We start from the raw sequence: 19,614 nt of genomic DNA, 5'->3' as shown, positions 1-19,614 counted from the left end.
TATCTGACAATACCATACAGAACTGAGTCCAAGAAAGAATGGCAGGAAAGAAGGAGTTTTATGCAAAATGAGTTAAAAGTCATGCTAACGGCTGGAAGTGGTGGGGAAAGCCAACAATGTCATAAGCGGGGAGACTTTTCCCTCCTTTTCAGTAAGGAGAAAATGGCTTACCGCAGCACTGCACGCAACTGTCGTGTCCCAGATCATTGTTGGCACTAGCAAAATCATGTGCATTTATTCTGCAATCACCTATCCTGGGGGAGCTACACATTCAGCATTCTTCAAAACTGGAAAGAGACTAACACTGGCCTGTCCTTACAGACATGCTGGTTAAGCATCCTTTTTTATTGGGAAGTGTTTGGCAAATAGTTTTGATGATTAATCTAAACCTCACAGTGCAGATACCCTTATCTTCCCGGATAAAGGAGAAGGAAAAGAAAATCTGCCTCTGACAAACCTTAGTTATGTGACAGGGAGCTTATTCTGATGCAGTCATGGAGAAAATGTTGTGAGAATCTAAAGGGAATGCATTTTGTTTTGCTTTGCTTTTTTTGCAATTAGTATTTCCTGTGACAGGTAGGGCCGAGAGCTGGTCAATGTCCTGGAAGGAAGAAAATTAGACATGCAGGTGTTGGGGGTTGTGTGAATGTGAATTAGGAGCACAACTTCCAAGTAACGTGAATCAGGTACTCCTGATTGTCTAAATTCAGGTTCTTTCAGCTAATAGTCAAGGCTCGAAGCCAGTTTTTGGAGACCTCTCACAAGTCAGCGTGCAAGATAGGAAATTTGTGGGTATGACACATCCTGCCCATCTCAGGCACTGGGTTAGAAGTCTTGTTGCGCCTATCAGCAGCCACAGGAGTGGTCCCTGGTTCTGTCAACATAGTCCAGAACAGTGAAGATTCAGGATTTCAATGACTGAGTGTGACGATGGCTCAAAGGAGGATGACCTCTAGGAAGACATGGCTACAAAAAGGTCAAGGTAGGCAGTAGTGCTTTCACATGTGGGCACTATTTTTCAATCTGGGAGGGAAAGCAGACAAAAAAGAGATTACAGCAGTGCTCAGGAAGGAACTATGACCTTACCACAGCTTCCTTGCTTCCTTTTATCACAGGATTTTTTTAGCTGCCGGAGCTACAACCTGAGCTCCTGCTCTTTTTGCTTCTTACCTCGTTACCAGTAAGGAAGAGTCTGCAACCAGCATTTTGCTGAAGAGGTGCCAGGAAGAAGGGAACCCAATGTGCTTTTTCTGTAGCCGTATGTGCTAATAGCAGGAAGGAGAGAAAATAATTTGTGTCAATGAAGCAAACAGATGTGACCTTAGATGGTGCTACCCTTGCTGACATTAGGTACTTGCCGACTCCCTGAATAGCCCCATTCAAATCAATGTAACTGCTCTTGGAGCAAGGTTCTGCTCCGTGTTAATGAAGATGTCGGAATCTGGCCCACAGGGAATAAATGTGTTGAGCAAGAAGGGGCTCTTTTATAACCTCTTTCCTAGAACATGTTTGGAGGCCTGCGTTTGCAGCTGGTTCCTATCTCAAAGCTGGGCCAAACCAAGCCCCCCCTTACCAGAAGATACAAGCGTGCCCAGACTTTTGGAAGTTCAGCTCTGGATCCAAACATTAGGTCTGATCCAAAGTTGATAGACTCCCGCTGACCTAAACAGGCTCCTGCTGACCTAAACAGTCACTTGGACCGAGCCTCTGTGACTTGGGCCAGTCCTGACACAAGGCGAAACACCATCCACCAAAACTGCCGGGCTGTCTGGGCCCATGCTTGTAAGAATACAGCCGCTTTGCTTTTTCTTTTTTTTTTTTTTTTCCTCTTGCTTTTTAAATTATTTTTAGGGAAGGGATTGGTCTCAAGGAGGCATAAACTCCCTTCTTTTCCATCCCTGATTGAGTATCAAACTCCTCCGCTGAGATTTCTCCATGGAGACATTGGGTTTTCCTGGCAGGCAGGGTTGCAAACTACTCAGCGGAATGTCTACAGCTCTGCAGCTCCGGAGGAGCCAGGAGGCTGGGCATCCCAGCCAAGGGAAATACTGCTCTCGTCCCAAGAACACTTTCATGGAGACTGAGGTGCATACTGGATTAGAAACGGCTAAGCTGGGTTCTTGTTTTTTTTTTTTTTTTTTGTTGTTGTTGTTGTTGGTTTCTTTTTCCCCTCGAAAATCTAAAGCATGGGGAAGAGAAATCCACAGACGAGAAATCTGGGGATCCTTATGGATGTTGCAAAATGCGGTTTGTTAATGGATCTTTTTTACTTCTGGTACTTCTGGCTTGTTGAACACACACGCGCACATACACACATACAGAGAATAACTTGGCAAGCTCGTGTTTTCGTGGCACAGCACCAGGAAATGGGAGTTCCCCTCCCAACAGAGAAGATCAGGGCAATGAGGCAAAGGTGGGGAATCAGACCCAGCCTGAGTCTCAGCGGAGCTCTGGCCCGGACAACTCTTACACAAATAATCTCCGGGAGCTCTGAACCCGTGCTTCATTGTGGACACAGACAGTGCTGTAGAAAAAACAGACTGAAATTGCTTCTCTTTCATGGCATCTGTAGTGTAAAAACGGTTTTCGTCCAAGACATTTGTGGTCGGAAAATCCTGACACCTCATAAATAATCTTAGAGGCGCAACAAAGCTTCAAAAAGATGAAACTCAATGCTGAGGTCAGCAGGAATTTTTTCGCATCTTCTGCAGTGGAGGAACGTTTTCAGTCTCAGGAAACCACCACAAAAAGAGGCAGCAAGAAGAGAGAATATTTCTTGGCACGAGAACCTCAACGCTCAGGGGAGTGCGGCGTCTTATATTATTTATTTTTGGCCACCTCTGTGTTCACACATCATCAGAATATGATCCAAGTGACCAGGGGCAGCCTGATAGTGAGGTGGCTGCTGTAGTTAGGTGACAATTCCAGGTCCACCCAAACACTCAGGCTAATTGCTCCTGCATAGTGCTGGGGGCTACGTGGGCTGCGAACCTCCCAGGATCAGCCTGACAACACCTAATAGGGAAGTTTGGTTTGGGATAGGGGCGAAGCTCTGCATAACCACAGTAGGCTTCAGTGTGGGTTTGCAGAGAGCGTGGAGCAGCGTTGCGAGGAATGGTTTATGGTCTCGATCAGCTCATTACCCACAAACAGACAGTTGGCATTTTGTAAAGCTGTTTCCCTATTCCTCTCGACTACAAATGCAAACCCCACTGCTGGAGCTCTGGCTGTCCCGCTGCGGGAGGCTAAGCAGGCTGCTTAATCCCTCACACCTTCCCATGGCTGTAGCTAGTCCGAACAAGGACAACTGCTGGGCAGTTTCCCTTGCTCTCCTCTCGGACATTTCCTCTTTGCTGTACAGACGACAGCTTCCTTCTTCCAGATGAGAAGAAAGTGGGAAAAGACTCTTTGAAAGGGGGATGTCAAACACAAGAACCTCTGCAGGTGCCCAGACATGATCCTCTGCAGCACATTAAAGCCTCTGTTGGTCAAAACAGAGGGAAAACGCTGGTTGAAAGGAGAACAGACGTGGTGTCCAGGATGACCTGTGGTTCCTGCGTTGTGGCGTGTGGCAGGAAGGACCCAGCCAAAACCAGGTAGCTCGGGAAGGAAAGGGGATGAGAAGTGGAAGAGATGTTTCTAAGAAGGCAGAGACAGAAATCGTCTGCCCCATAGCAGGCCCCGATGCTAATCCTAGCAGCCTGGGTAACTTCTGCCACCCCGAGCCATGCCTGGCCTCGCTCTGCAGTGCTGGTGGCAGGAGATGTGCCATGCCCCATGTGCTGGAGCCGTGCCTGCAGCCCGGTGAGGGCTGCCTGGGAAAGGCAATGGGCAGGATGCGGCAGCCAGCTCCCCTGCAGGCTCCCAGAGCAAGGCGGGTGCTGCTTCTAAAGCCAGTTCTGCAGGGCCAATCCCCCCTGGGACAGGCGGTGGGGTTTTAGGGTTGCTATTTATTCTTTTTACTGAGTAATCACCAAAATGGCTCCCTTTTAATTTGGAGCATTGCCTGTTGCTTTTATGCGTCTCTCTTTGGAGAGCGAAGTTACAGGGTAAGATAGGAGCTGCTTTTTGTTTCGGGGGGTGGACAAAACTTTCAGGTTTGAAACCATTCTCCGTGTGTTCAGCCCTCTGAGTCCCTAGCAGGATCTGACCTCCCTGCCCACTTAGTAAATCAAGGGCTTCTAAGGCATGTAGAACTGATTTTATGGCAGCAAGATGCATTTCACTAGATTTATGTTATTAAACTGGAGGGGGGGAAGCCTCATTTTATTTGGGGCAGTCCTTGAGTTTTACAGGCTTGTTTGAGTAAGTAATTATTTTGGTAATGCTGGGGCCTCCTTTATTGAATCGTAAATGCATCCTGAACAGCTCTCGGAATAACAAGCAGACCTTTCCCTGAAAGTCCATGGATTGTCCTGATTAGCAAATGGGAACATTAGTAGTTTACTCTCCGATTAGCTTTGCTGCTGAGGGCTGCCTTGGTTCACTTCTCTGGGGCTACTCACAAGATTAAGCGTGTATGTAAATGTTTGCAGGATCAGTGCCACAAACGAAAAAAATAATAATAAAAAAAAAGACAACAACCCAAAAGCCCTTTCTTTGGAAACATCCTCTCTGACCATGTTAGGGAAAAGGATCAGATAATTGGGATCTTTATGATGCTTATTATAAAAAATGTTCTGGAACTAGTTCAAGCACCAATCAGAAACCACATTGTTCCACTAAATCACTTTCAGATGCCATTTCAGATACAGAATACAATTACTCCTAGTTTAAAAATATAAATGTTCCCTTCATAAAACACACACACACACACACACACACACAACTATTTTAATTTATTTTATTTTTATCTGTCTTGGCTGGAGTTCAGGCCTTCCACAGATGATCTATCAAGAGGTTTTGTGCCATTTCTTTCTGCTCGGTGTTGTGCAGAGCCCGCTGCGTGGTGCAGACGAGATCTGTGACATGGACATCGGGACTTTACATACAAAAGAGCTCTTGCACAAGCCAGGGGGCTGGAGGCCCAGGCTTGGATGTGTATGTGCTTAAGAAATCAGCTCAAAGCAAAACCTGGAACAGAGATTCTGCCCGCATGTTGCATTAAAAAGCCACCCGAGATGCCTGGAGGGGTTCCTGGCCTGTCTTTTTTTTTTTTTTTTTAATTTATTTATTTTTGTTATTGGACAGTTATGGGTTTTGGGAAGCGAGCTCCTTTCCCTGCGTGGTGGCTGCCGCCCATGTGCTCCCCTTCTTGTTAGGAGGGAGAACGTGGAGGCCATGTGTGAGCTCAAGCTGTGAGCCTGGCCCTGGTGGTAAGTGGGGGACCCACCGCCTCCGTGCTGTTTATGTGCGAGCACACGCTGAGGTGCAGGCAAACGGGGAGGTGTGAAAGAGCCCGAGGGGGGAAAAACTGTTCCAACGGGGGCTGGATGGGCCGGGCACCCTGCAGACTGCAAAGCCCAGCTCAGCTCGACGTGGCACGAGCCTGCCACCCATGCACAGCCCTTGGTTAAGGCTCTTGGTGTCAGGAGATGCTTCCAACCTCCTTCTGGCCAAGTCAACGCAGGGACCGGCATCTCCAGAGGGTTTCTCGGCCCCTCTTTAAGGAGGGAGTGAAGCATCTCTGCAGAGAGGTATGGAGGGAGCCCAGGATAACTCCACAGCTAGTCCCAGGGTGGGTGGTAAGCTGCTTGGAAAGGGTCCCAGCCTGCCCACGCTGCGGAGAGGCTCGGGGCGAATTCCTGAGCCTTGTGCTTTCACCGCGTCGCTGCTGGGCTGCACTGGGGACGTTTCTACCTCACTGGAGTGCCTCGCTGCCTCCGGGTCGGGACTGTCTGGGACATTTCTAATGGAAAGCTTTCCTCATCGTCAGGAAATGGTCCTTCGTCATTGCTGAAATCCTTCTCAAAGTGGTTCTGTTTTGGTGAGCTGCCGCCCAGCCCCAGCCACGAGCCTGCTCCCCTGCCAGCCGGCTGCCTCGTTGTGCAGGGCTTGGGGCCCCTGCGCTGCCTGCAGTCCTGCTGTGGGACGGGAAGCCCACAGACACCCTGAGCGTTGCTCCAGAATCCCTACAAACCCCCCCAGAGATGCCAGACCCCCAACAACCTGGCACGAAGCCCTGGGAACCTGGGATCAAAACAGGGATAACGAGGATTAGCTTTCTACCCCAAGGCTAGGGATGCTTGAGGATGCTGCCATCCTTCAGACGCTCCACGGGCCGTCCTTTTTTTTCTTTTTCTGGGGTGAGCAGAGGGATTTCTCAGCGTCGGGGCAACGTGAGAATCCTGAGGGCTGCATTTTGGAAAAAATTTATATGGAAACATTTTCATGTTTTCCAAAACAAAAGATGCTGAAGGGTTTGTTACTAAGGGAAAATTCCTGCACTAGTTTCGCAAAGGCTGGGATTTCTGCGTTTTCTTACTGTAGCTAATGCCTTCTTTAGGACGGCTGTAGTCCTGACATTGAGAGAAATGACCTTTGAACTCAGTGGTAGCCTAAATACATATGATATCCTGGCCCCAAAGAAAGCAGTGGACTCCCAGTGACTTGCCCCAGCGGCCTTGGTGAGACCAGGAGCTCAGGCACGGTGTGAGCTGGCATTGCCTGGGCCTCGTGGTGGAGTAAGGGATCTGCTCTGAACCAAACTTTTGGCTGGATGGGCAAAATCCACTCTGCTCCTCTGTCTCAGATTGCTGGGAAGCAAAATTTGAATGGAGAACAAAGCCACTTCTGAGGAATAAATGTTTAGGCTGATGTACAAATTCAAGAAACATTTTATACCAGTCTGAAAGGGATTTCCAGAAGCACAGGCTGTTCTTTCTACCACCAGTGACTGATTTTGCAGTGGGAGCAGAGGCAGGCTGATGCAAGGTGACAGTGGAAATTTGACCCTTAGTTCTGAGGATTTGTAACGTTTCTGGCCAGAAAACTTGAACTCTTGCTGAGATGTGATTATTTCTGTGATGTTTCGTTATTACAGGACAGTCACAGAGTCTCATTCAAAGGCCAGGACCCCCCTGTGCTTTGCCATGTCCCTAAAGAATGTCCCAGAGATTTCCAATCCAACTGGCCAATACTCTACCCAAGTCAAGAATGGCTCCCGAGCCCCTTCAGTGAGTATTTTTTAATTATTACGTCCTGCTGTTATCACTTTGTTTTTCAGCAAGGTGGTCGTGGCCTTTGCTGCAACGTGCTGATTTCTATTTAAAAGAGGTTGATGACAAATATTTCACAACCTTTGCATTACAATGCGCTTCTTACCTCAGGGATAAACGTTTGCTTGGCGAACAGGAAACATTCTTCACTGGTGAGATGGGGAAATGTTACAGGTCTTGGTGTTGCTAACTGTAGATTCACTATTAGGTTTGGGGTTTATGATGAGGCAACAGTCATTGGTGGTGTGTAATTTTTCAAACCTCTCACGTTTTCTGTTCTTCAAGATTATATTCCTAGTCCTTGTGATTATGGAAACATTTCTAGCACAAGACAACTTTATGAAAGCCTAAACAAACCTAGAAGACAAGTAAAAGTGTGTCACATTTCTTGTTCTTTTCTCTCTTTTCCTTTTTTCTCTTCCTTTTCATGCCTGCCTCCTGACTTTTTAATAGTGAGGCTTGGCAGCATAGAAAACTACAATGGGAAGAGAGCCAAGATTGTTTGTGCAGTCAGGTTTAAGCTGCAATATCAAAAGCGCAGCTCCTGCCTTGGATCCAAATATCATCAGAATCTGGTTTCCATTCAGTCTGGTGATTGGTTTTGAGCTCTGCACAACAAAGCTTAATTCACCTATACGGAGGTGTGGAAAACCAAGTGTCAGTACCTATTAGCAGCAGCCGGACAAGTGCCATGTTTATAGGTACGCACCTCTTCTGGGGCTCACTCCTCATTCCGCGATATCGCTGAAAATGCCAGAGGAAGCAGAAGCAGCAGGAGCAGAGGTAATGGGCTCAGGATGGTGCCAGAATGCCACGGGTGAGTTTCCTTGCAAGCTGCCCATGGAGAGGGCCCGTCAGCATGCACGAACAGAGCCATATTTCATTTGCACACAAGAACCCGGGATTGTCCTGGGAGGCAGTGTAAGAAACGGAGCAGCATGGTTGGTGCTAAACCAATAACAAATACCGTGTGCCCTCCTACCAAGAGATCAGAGCACAGGGGGGTGCCTGCAGCAGAGGGAAGCTGGGACAAGCACAGAACAGCGAGGATGTTTGTTAGTTCTTCATTGTGTCTCTTACCAAGCGTAACTAATCTCACCACTGTCAGTAGGGATTGTGACCATGGAATGAACTCGGCTCTGGGACCTCGTGGACATTTTTCATCGGAAATTTTTTAAACAAGACGTGGTATTTTTCATGCAAACATTAAAAATTACCTGTTTTGAATATTTTTTGGAGAAAAGAAAACCCAGTCTTTCACAAAATGAAACATTTTTACAATGCCAGGAGGTTCTGTTCCAACAGTTTTTGAGTGTTCTGAAATTTCATATTTTCCAATATGAAATGTATTTGGTTATATTTTTTGCATGTTTCAGAAAATCAGTGTCCAAATGAAATACATGAGTGTATACTTTGACTGATTGTATTTTCAATGTATTACCTTATCTCCAATGCAAAATGTTTTTACCCACATTGGAATAGCAAAGGAATTCAAAATCATGGAAATGTTCATGAGCTGAAGAGAAAGAAGAAGGCAGACAACGAAGAGAAACACAAGGAAAAGACCTTAGCAAGGAAACAGGGGTTCAATGAAGATCCACCAAGGTTAAAAATGGAAGAAAAGCAGAATGAAGCAGCTTGCAGGGTAGATTTCCAGGTATGGAGAAGTCCTGCACAGGAGGAGGACCCTGGATTATCCATGGGACTTGACCCAAGTTCAACAGGCTGTGATGGAAAGGAGAATTTGGATGCGTTGAACACTGCATTGCTTTGTTCAGATCTATTTATAAGGTTTATGCAACCTAATGAACACTTTCTGGAAAAAGTAACAGTGCTAAAAAACTTTGCAAAGCCCTCGTGACACGGGCTTTGACCGTCAGGTGTCCCTGAAGAGATGAGCCCTAACTTAGAGCTCCTGTAAGGCCACAGAGTGGAGATGAGTGCTCTGATTACGAGGGCGCGCAGGGCAGAGAGGCCTGGAGGTCTGGTTTCCATGAGGTGGTGGCAGAGTGCCTGGGTTCAGGATGTGCAGGGAAGGCCACCAAAGGCGGCAGCGCTGCAGGCTCAGGAAACTTGAAGAACACTGCTTCTGTGCACTGCTGGGAGCCTGGAGATATCCGGAAGAGGGGCAGAGCCTGGCTAGCAGCACAACTGCTTTCTCCACGGCCAAAAAGCAGAGCAGGGCTGACAGAGGAGGATGAAGATGGCGGTGCCCTACTCCCAGCACCATTCTGGTTGGCAGGCAGGCCTGTCCCCAAGGGCAAATCGTGCAGAGCCAGCTGCAGCCATCCCCCTTCTGCAAAACATGCACACAGCGTGGGGTCTCGCAGGCTTTCAGGGGCCTTCAAAACCACCTCTTGGGTGTGCTCCAACTGAGTGAACACTCCAAGGACACCACCAAGGTCCCCTGCCTCTCAGGCGGCACAAGCTAAAGTGATAAAAATTGAAACAAACAAACAAAACCCAACAAAACAAAGACAGAGAAAAGAGGGAAAAGATGCTGTGAGGCCCAAAGGGCTACAGATGTGGGTAGTGCTGAGCTTAATTGACTTCTTCCTTGCTTTGCGAGGAAGAAAGCTGCTGGGACAGCATTGCTGTCTTTCGGATTGTTACTGATTTATATTTTTTTTAATATATTTTTGTCCCCAAAGCAAACAGGCGAGTGACGTAAAGCAAATGGAACTGCGGTTCTCAAGCCGCGAGACTCGGAGATGATCCCAGGCTGCAAAATCCAGATCTGGATTTTGAGCTCCCTGCAGCACCAGGCCTTGCAGATCTTCAGCTGGTTTAGGTCTGCTGCCTGAAAGAGGGGGCAGGCTGCCAACTTCAGAGTCAGGTTCAGGTTTGAATTCTGAAGCCAGCCTCCCTCACCCAAAGTTCAGGGTCACTCACGGAGGCTCAGAAGGGGAAGCACCAATTCCAGCCCTTCTCCTCTAACAAGGATTGGTCTTACCATAACAATTCATCTGAGCCCCTAATGAGGAAAGCTGTCTTCTTTGTGATGACAGTTAAATATGTGCTCATTCTTCAATCAAAGGTTTGTATTATAGTAAGTTTAGGTTATTTCTGTACTGTGGGAGTACTCTGAATTCACAAACTGCAAGTTATTCTGGTTCAGAACATGTGGAGAACTTCTGAAGACCTCAGAATTAAAGCAGGTAGGTGTCCTGTCACAACCTGTGACCTTGTTTCCATTATCAGCCTTCAGTCCACACCCATTGATTTGTTCAACAGGGCTCTGAGGTGCTGGAACCATCTGTGAATGAAATGTAAAACAAAGGCCTTGAACTCTGATACTCACTGCAAATCTGTGATTGCTCCTTGCTTTGAAAGCTGTAATTCTCCCCAGTGGGAGAATTACTCATGGGCTGATGGGATTGTCCATCAGATGGTTGGAGAGGCATCACAGAATGACTTGGGCTGGATGGGACCTTAAAGACCACCCAGTTCCACCCCCCTGCCATGGGCAGAGACACCACCCACCAGACCAGGCTGTCCAAAGCCCCATCCAGCCTGGTCTTGAACATCTCCAGGGATTGGGCATCTACAGCTTCTCTGGGCAGCCTGTGCCAGTGCCTCACCGCCCTCTGAGTGAAGAATTTCCTCCTAATATCTAATCTAAATCTCCCCTCTTTTTAAAACCATTCCCCCCCGTCCTGTCATTATCTGCCTGAGCAAAAAGTTTCTCTCCACCAGTCAGGTGGAGAACATCATTATGATTTAATTGATTTTCCAAGCAAATCAGTGGAGTCGATTAAAAGTGAACTCCGAGAGCACATTTGCACAGTGGGGCAGCCACAAAAGAGCTTGCTTCAAGCTCTTAAACCAGGAAAAAGCATGACAAGTAACTCATGCCTCCTCATCCTCCTACCCTTCCCAGGCAAGAAGTGGAAGGGCAGTTCAGGGAGATGGAGCTGGCACACACAGAGTAACCCCAAAGCCTGTGATTGACTCAGGATGGTGAAAGAGGAGTACAGGGAGTGCAGTTACTCGATATGAAATAGGGTCCATGAAGCTTGCAGGGATTTCAGACACTGGGATTTTCTGCAACGTTTATTGGAACAGACAGGCTGAGAGCGCTATGGGATAAAGGATCCCAAATCAAACAGCCTAATTGGTCTCAAATGGAGTGACTAAGGAACTCTCTCCCTTCCAAAATGGGTCAAATTGCATTTTAGAAGGGGATCTCTGAAATTTGAGTGGGAGGCCTGGATAGAAAAACAAATGGATGAACTCATAATTGACATGGATTCCATTATGGCTAATACCGATGTCAGAGCTGCCACCGAATATGTCCTGCAAATCCTGTCTGGGGGAATTCCCTTTAGAGATGTGACCCAGGTGAAGCAAACTATTTGCTGTGAGCCTGTGAGGAACTGAGACTTTAATTGCAAACATATGGCCGGGTAACTTTCCAGCAAGTGAAAACTGGGGGATAGAGACCTGCTCTGAAACAGATGATCCAGAAGAGCTTTCACTGTCTCTGATCCTCGTTGTCCTGAAAGGGGAATGGCTTTCTGTGCTCTTGTATCATTTTATTCTGACCAGAAAACTAAGGAAAGGAAAGGTGATGTCAAAATATAACGTTAGCACAAAGAGCCCAGTGATTTTAGGAAGAATGAGGGTCATAGTTCCTTATGATTTTATTTAAAGATGGTTGATTCCTTTGTTTGTTTGTTTTTGTTTTTGTTTTTTAAGGCAGAGGTCTGATCTTCAGCCTGCTCCTGTCCTGGAGAAGTCATAAGGTGGCTTGTGTCATGAATAGCTCTGCCTAGGGTCAATTCCAGTCTGAGAAGATGTCTTAAAGGACAGGATCATCACCCACTTGTGAGGGGGACCAGTGTGGCTGCTTAAATGGTCAATTCTAGTGTTTGGTAAGTGCACAGCAGAAAGGAAGGCTTGTGTACCAGCTCCTGGCTGTGATTGCTGAGGCAAAGACAAAAGCAAGGGCCTGAGTTTCAAGGCAGCTCCCAAGTGAAGTTGGGGAAGTGCCCTGCAGAGGCTTCACAGAGCTTTTTCACACCATTTTCACAGCTGATTCCAACTCTCGGTTGTACTGTATCAGAGCTGGTCTCTACAACTGAGAGCTAGACGCCAAAGAGGGGGAAAAAACTGCAAGGCTTTTTGGTGCACTCGGGGCTGTGACAATTCCAGCCCCTTGTTTCATCTTGCCTATTATTACCTCTTCTAACTCCTGAAGGTTTATGGAGGATTTTCCATGGATTGCAGAATACCTTGAATACTAGGAAGTCAGTGTGCCTTTGTACTTGCCTCTGGGACCTGGAAGCATGTCCTTATGTGTAATGAGGGGTGGCTGGGAAAGAGTGAAGGGAAATATGGGCTGGCAAGACCAGGAGTGGTGAGATAAGTGTTTTTTTTTTTTAGGTTGCACAGTAGCTTCTAGGTACTGGTGTGGGAGAAGCAGCTTCTCAGTGTTGGTAATGGCTGTACTTGTGGTAAAGAAGGGATTTCCCTTTCCTTGAGCTTGCATCCAGGTAAGGCAGGCAGCACATCGGGTGTCAGCTGGGTGGTTGGCTTTTGGAAGAGAACCAGAGATGAGTTTGAACAAACGTGAGAACCTGTGAGTGCTGCTTTTGTGTCCATAGCTACACTCGTCCATGTGACTTAACTAATAAGGTTTGAAGAGGCAAAGATTGTAAGGAACTTGCAGCCTAATTGCTGCTTTGTGATGATGTTTAGCAGTTCACACAGGCCAAAGCACCAATTTTGGTCAGGATTATTTCTTTAAGAGCAGTGTCTGGGACATCTGTGGCAAAGGCTCTGGTTATTCTGAATAGTCCTGAGAATGAAACCAAGAAAAGTTGGGTCTGCAAAAACTGAGGCATTTAGCAGTAAATATTCCCTAAACCAGTGACCACATGTCTGAAAAATGAGATTTATGCAAAATGGGAAGGGAAGTTTCATAACAACACTCTCTCATAAAATAACAACAGTGATGTATGCACCCATGTACACGCACGTTCTTTCCAGATAAGATCAAATATCCAACACTCCAAAGATGAAACATTTTTCTATTTATTTTTCTCCTTCTGACTTTGAAATATATTTTTTCTGGGCAGAAATGCTGCAGAGAATTCTTTCAGCCACTGCTGGGAGTGATCTCTCTCCCTTGCCTGTAACAATGCATGTACACCAGGCCATTGCAGCCTGTAACTTCTCTTGCATATCCCAGTCCTCCTGCCATTCAAGTCCTGCTCTCCTTGTTCCATGCATCGCCTTCCAGGACTCTGGAATACGTTTCCTCTAAATGTTCTGTTGGTGGTGATTTTAGCAGATAAGATAGCGGTAGGTATGGGAGTGGAGTCATCAGAGCAATAGTGGGAACTGTTGGAAGGGAGGAGATGCAGAAAGGAGAGAGAAAATAAGGTAAAAAGATAGAAATGGAAGGAAGGAAATGAGGGAAGGGAAAGGTAGAGATGGAAGAGAAAGAAAAGATAGAAAAAGCAAGGATCCCAGAGGACAGATTCTTCCTCTGAGCCATGTTATATACTGCATAAATTACAGTAAATTGAAATATTGTTGATCTATAAAGGCTGTATTGTTCTCTTTTTCTCTTGGCCAACTACTAATGACGTAAGCAGGAACTCTGCTCTGGGCTGAAGAAGTCTAGAGCCTAGCAAGCAAGCCTGGCGCCCAGACTGGGGCTGGAAGTGGGATTTGGCCTCTGCTACAGAAAGACTTTGAGGATTCAGACTCAGAGGAACCCAGGGAATGTGAGGCTGCTGGGCAAGCTTCAGATAGGAGCATTTAGTCAGTGTTTCTTCCACAAAACCCAATAAAAATACATCTTGAAATCTTTTCCAGGAAGATGTCAGAACTCTTCTGCAGAGTTAACATGCCCAGCGCAGAGACCAGCTTAGTCATTCCAGAATAAGACAGAGGGGTCTAAGTCCTGCTAGAAGTCCATATATCCTGCAAGTCTGCTACGGGAGGTGCTCCATGATGTGTACAAATGTATGTGTGTATATGCATATATGTATGGAGGTATCACTGCTTATAAGTGCATGCAGTGATCTGTTTTCTCCCAATAATTCAGCAATTCTGCCTTCAGCTTTGCAGACTCCAGGATCCTGGCCAGCTGGAGCAGCGGAGGCTGCCAAGTCCCTCAGGTTGATGGAGCCAGCAGGCTGCTCCACCTGACTGTCTGGAAGCATTCTTTTGCTCTCTTGGGAGGTTCCCAGCGCGTCTCCATTTCCTCCGAAAGAAGGTTCACCCATGATTGCCAGCATCTGTGTCAGGTTTTCTTTCCATGGGTGCTGAGGCTGCAAAACCCAGAGCCCCGTGGCCCTTCTTTGCACTGTTTTAGCCATCTCCCAGCTGCACAAGGCCTGAAAATTTCAAAAAAATAGCTAAGTAGGCAGATGAAAAGACACAGGCTCCTGGCTAGTGCTATAGCTGCTACATAGGGATAGAGATGATGATCTCAAGAATTCTTTGTATCTTACAGCCTGATGAGGACAGTAACAACCCCTGGTTTTCTGCTTTTCTAAACGAGGAGAAGAATCTCTTTGTCAACAGCTGAGAAGATCCTGAAGAATACAAGTGTGTGAGGAGGTAACAAGGGGACAGCTGAAGTTTACGTTGTTGTTAAGTTTCTGTGCTAATCTCAGGAATGATATGCTGAAAAAGTAAATCCTTTGCAAATGCTCATGAATCTCTGGTATTTGGGTGCTCTGCAGCAGAGATGCAAAAACACAAAAAAAAGTTTTACCAGTTGATCTCACCATGTGGCTCTCATCTAGTGCTCTGTTCTGCCTGCTTCTTGCCTGGGATGGTGTTCAGGACAAGTGGGATCTTCAGAAGTGCTTCATATAGGGGAGAGTAAGAAAATTCTTCTTTCCCCCTTCTTCCCTGTCTAAGCAGCTTGGACTAACTGCACCTCCCTCTCTGGGTGCCCTTCCCAAGAACAAATGAAAGTTGTTCCTACCCAACACTTTGAAACTGAGGTAATGACTTGCACATCAACAATGCTGTCAGTTTTGTTATCTATCTGTAGTCGTGCCCTGCTGTTGTGCTGCCTAATGGGTAGCGTGGTCCCTTCCTGTGTTTGAGTCTTGTTTTACACCTCTAAGTCCTATCCTAAGCATGTACACAGCAGTGAGGTGCAGCCCCAGAAGTGGAGAGGAGAGCAGAGAAAGGAGAGGTAGAAAAAAGTGCCAGAAACTAGGCCTAGGAAGTTCGGTGAATGCATAAGCAATACGGTTAGTGTGTGCTTCTGAAATGGGGTGAAATGTATAATATGTAGCAAAAAGCAGCTTTGCTGGTTCTGGCTGACTTGCACAGTAGGTTTCTTTTATCCGTTTTTAATGTGTGAGATGTTCGCCCTGCTGAGGAACTCTGTCACTTTTTGTTCAGCTTGCTGGAGCTTTTCACACATAGACAAGAGATGCAACTCCATGCGCTTTCTCTCTTCCTTAATGCAGAGGTTCCCAAACCATGGCGAAGATCCCCGACAGCCTTCTTTATGTCTTTTGGAGCCTGTACACTTTTATTGTTCAGCTTTGAATAGAGAGTCTTAGAGAAGAGTTAGTTCTCCAGACTCGCTACAAACTTTTATAGCTTTACCAACCATAATGGGTCAAGGGCGAGGAGTGCTGTTTTGGCCACGAAGGTGCCGATTTCAAACCAGAATCTCGTTATTTTCTCTTTGATTTTTGAAAAACAAAGAGTTCTGGTGAGGAACTGCATGTAAAAAAGAGATGAGGATTAACGAAGAAGCGAAGAGGAGGTCTTTTTTTGCTTACGTGGAACGGAAGAAAAAATGAAGCAGCTGCTTGTGGAAACATGGAAGGTCTCCAGTATAATGAATAATAAGGATAATTTCAGCTATATTTTCAGAGATCGGAACAGTATTTATATGCAAATACTATCTCAGAAGGTAGTGGAAAAATCAGTTTTCCTAACATTGGCTGGAAAACAGAATTTGCAGTTCTGGAAGACTTGAGATTTCTATAGGAACCAAATGAGATGAAGTAGAAAGACTTAACAGAGGTGATTAAAAAGAGCTTATTTTGTGCTGAAAGCAAACTTTCTAGCCGAAGGACATTAATTACGTAGGGAGCAAATGGCTTTCTAGCGAGTTTAAAGGTGTCAGCTGCCTGCAGGGGTTAAGCCACAACAAAACCATGCCAGTATCTGCCCTTAATAATTCTGTGTAAGAAAGCCTTAGAGAGCTGAGCTAGCACAGCCTTGGAGGAACCACAGATGATGCACCTGATCTGGTGTAAATCAAGCTTACCCTACCTGAATTTTGGAGTCCTGTTAATATTGGAATGCACACAAAAGAAACCTTACTTCATAAATCAAGAAAGAGCCTTCCCCATTTTCTCTTGTTTTGAAGAAAGGCTGGAGGTCGGTGGTGTGGGCAGAACACTTCAACCACGCTGTCTGATGTATGGGAATTTTAAACAACGGTAAGAATTATGGATGTTATCTTGCATTAAGGATTTGCCTAATTTTGTGTTTTGTTTTGGTTGTTTTAGCAATAACAACGTTGTGGTTTCTGTACTCGCCTTCCCAAAGCACAGAGCCATCACAAACAAGCAAGCTCCTTCCTCTGCAGGGCGATTTCCGTTTTATTTTATTTTATTAGGGAGCTAAAGAAAAGCTTTGATCTACACTCCTGCCTGATATCTAATGAGGCATTTTCATCAAACTCTGCTCCTGACCGAACTCATGTTAATCTCAGCAAGATTCACATAGACAGATATTCTTGTGTTTCTGGATAGTGGAATGGGATCTTGTAATTCCACCTTGCTGGTATGAGCTCCATGGACACCACTGCAGGGACAGAGACCTTTCTGTAGAAAATTCATCGCAGGTTTGGAGCATAAGGGCAAGTATATTTCGCCTTAATTAATGTATGATTAAATCTTACTTATATGTGTTGGTCCTTCTCCCACTGAAGCTGATGGCAAATCTCCTGTGGAGTTCAGCAAAGTGGGGTGGAATCTATACAGAAATTGTTTTTCCCAGAACAACTTCGCAATAACCAGTGGGTTTGCAAACTCCTCACTCTGACACATTGAAACAATTTGGGACTTTCATTCCATTTTGCTTTAATTGGACTTACACTGCATCTAAGTCTTCCTAAGTGGGTTGCTCTGCCTAAAATATGTGCAGGCATGTTTGCACTCTCTGAGGGAACGTGGTGGTTAAACTAGAAGGCGAGGTTATGTTAGCAAGGATATTTTCTTTTTATACTGCTTCCAAAGGCAACCCTGTTTTGGGCTCACCACTCTGGCTTGACCGCTCTGTGCCTCTCCATCCCAAATCATGCTGGGATTTGATGATAAAGCACATCCTCTTTCCAGGAGCCAAGCCAACCCCTACATCCTAACTCACTGGTGTTCTGGTACCTTAGGCACTTTGTGGTCAGAAGGCAGACTGCGAATGTGGGTATTAGCCGTGGTGATGCTGGAATGTCCAAACCCTCTGTAGGAAGAGAGGTTTCTTACAGAGCTGTTGTTGCCCAGTTGATTGTCAGTTCCTTTGTTTTTATGTTTCTCAGACTGTGCCAGCCGAGATAGCTCTTAGCTGGATCCCAGCACTTACACGGCCTGCTTTGGTTCACATATTCCATAAAAGTTTTCCATCTCTAACCAAGGAATTTCAGATCAGGGTAAAAATGTGAGTAAATCAGAGCTGGCATCTGTCCCAGACATATCAATTCCCTTAATTCCCTTTTTCCTGTGGCTTTGGGACAATCAAAATAGGGAATGTTTCCATTGCTATACCTTCATGAAAGTACAATATGTGAATGCTATATCCTGAGTGCATCTAGTGTGTTTCCTTACCTTGGTCGTTACCAACTGCACAGCTTTCTCTGGCAATTATGTGAAACGGAGCACTGCAATAGAGTAAATCTTTTGGCAGGGCTTGGCTCCAGGGAAGATCAAAACCTCCAACGTGACAGTTAATGAAACAAGGAGAAAGAAGAGGGAAACTATCAGTCCCAGCCTGCCAACACTAACAGAGTCCGAAGGCAGCTGGAGGTGCCAAGGTGTCTGCTTGCAAGGTTGGGAGAGGGTTGGAGGGGCTGTACAGAGGGCTGCACCAAGGCAGGTTTTGCTCCACTTTGGGTGACTGAGGAGCAGTGGAGACAAGTCATCCCATCCAAGGATGGTTGGGTGCAGGTGTTGGTTGCATACTGTCTTTTTTTTAAGATAAAGAACAAGCCGACATTATTCTGCATCCCTTGGGCAGTGGTACTTTATCCGGGAGCTGGCTGGAGTAGACAGGAGCATGGCATGGATCCGGGGATATCATCTGAGTGCAAGGACAGCACGAAGAGAGCAACAGAGAGCACCTGGAGAGACGACCAGTGGCCTTCAACGGGTAACTTAAAGGAGTTAAAGACAAAATGTGGCAGCCTGCTGCATCACCAGCCATAAAGCGGAGCAGAGAGCAAGGGCCTCCAATAATGAGCCTTTTTATCTCTAAAGCAGTGTTTTGCAGGCTGTGATCCGTGGGCCTTCAGTGGTCCGTAAAACATCCAGTGGTGGCTCATGAAACAATAGTGAACCCTCTCTCCTCCCCTCCAGTGGCCGCAGAAACAAGCACACAACTAAATGGGAGAAAATAAAAGCTACTATAGATTAACTTTCAAATTGTAGTCTTTTGTTTATTTGAATTACTATGTTAAAAATATACAAGTTGGTCTTTGGATTTTTTTTTTTCTGAAAAAAGGTTAATCCTTGGACTTGAGAAGATTAAGAAATGTGGCTCTGAGGGTGCTATTTTTGGAGCCAATTACAACAGCATTGAAATGTTGAAAGATTCCTTTTGTTTGTTGAAAGATTAGGCTGAAGCCCTTCAGTCTATAAAAGAATAATAAACCCTAGTGGGATAAAATCCTTCACTGCAGTGAGGATACAAAAGCCACCTCAGAGTGGTATGTGGCCTGGACGGAGGCACAGGGCTGGCAGAGCCGGCACCGATAATTTCTGGAGTTATCTGTGCCCAAAAAAGAAAGTCTGTGCGCTTTTGCCTTATTCAGGTAGTATAATCTCACCCTCTCCCTCCTGCCATCATCTGGAGCTGCTCAGGTTTGTGAGAAGCACTGCCATCTGAGTTGGCAGCCTTTGCAAAGCGACACGCAGTTACACGGTGTGCCCAGTCCCTGGTAGTGTCCTTCGATCTTGGATAATCTGCTCTGCAATGAGTCTCGTTACCATCGAAGGATTGGCACGGTCATGTCTCGTGAAACCTTGGAGCAAAAGCTAGCTCGAACTGACCTTTTTTTCTTTGCCAGCATTGTCATCTGGGACGTTTCTGTTTTGAGGACCAGGCAGTGTACATCTTGCACTGTGCAGCGTTTGCTTTTCAGAGCATCCCATTTTGAAGAGTAGTTTCTGGGTTGTTTGTAAACTACCTTGGGGTTCACTGGTGATGAAGATTACTCGGCTGTGTCTTGCCTCTGATTTTGTGCCTGTTA

At 46.1% G+C, this 19,614-nt stretch overlaps 1 protein-coding gene across 38 annotated transcripts in view; it reads left to right on the top strand.

Annotated features, from left to right (window-relative positions):
• NTMT2 (N-terminal Xaa-Pro-Lys N-methyltransferase 2) overlaps nucleotides 1-18,800 on the top strand; it is a 68,691-nt gene extending 49,891 nt beyond the window's left edge. For 2 of the 38 annotated variants that reach the window (XR_005267595.2, XR_011811048.1), the window contains 5 exons: nucleotides 851-982; nucleotides 6,983-7,115; nucleotides 11,856-12,031; nucleotides 12,543-14,132; nucleotides 14,230-18,797. The gene's annotated coding sequence lies outside the window, so the exon portion shown is untranslated. Of the gene's footprint in view, nucleotides 1-850; nucleotides 983-1,835; nucleotides 3,597-6,982; nucleotides 7,116-11,855; nucleotides 12,032-12,542; nucleotides 14,133-14,214 lie in introns of those variants that run through there. The other 36 variants (XR_011811057.1, XR_011811059.1, XR_005267585.2 and 33 more) reach the window with 36 other exon arrangements.
• The last annotated feature ends 814 nt before the right edge of the window (nucleotides 18,801-19,614 follow it).

Source organism: Anas platyrhynchos, chromosome 8 (assembly GCF_047663525.1).
Source record: "Anas platyrhynchos isolate ZD024472 breed Pekin duck chromosome 8, IASCAAS_PekinDuck_T2T, whole genome shotgun sequence".
Lineage (NCBI taxonomy): Eukaryota > Metazoa > Chordata > Aves > Anseriformes > Anatidae > Anas > Anas platyrhynchos.
The sequence above is the reverse complement of the archived record's forward strand: the minus strand, read 5'-3'. Positions and strand labels throughout refer to the sequence as shown.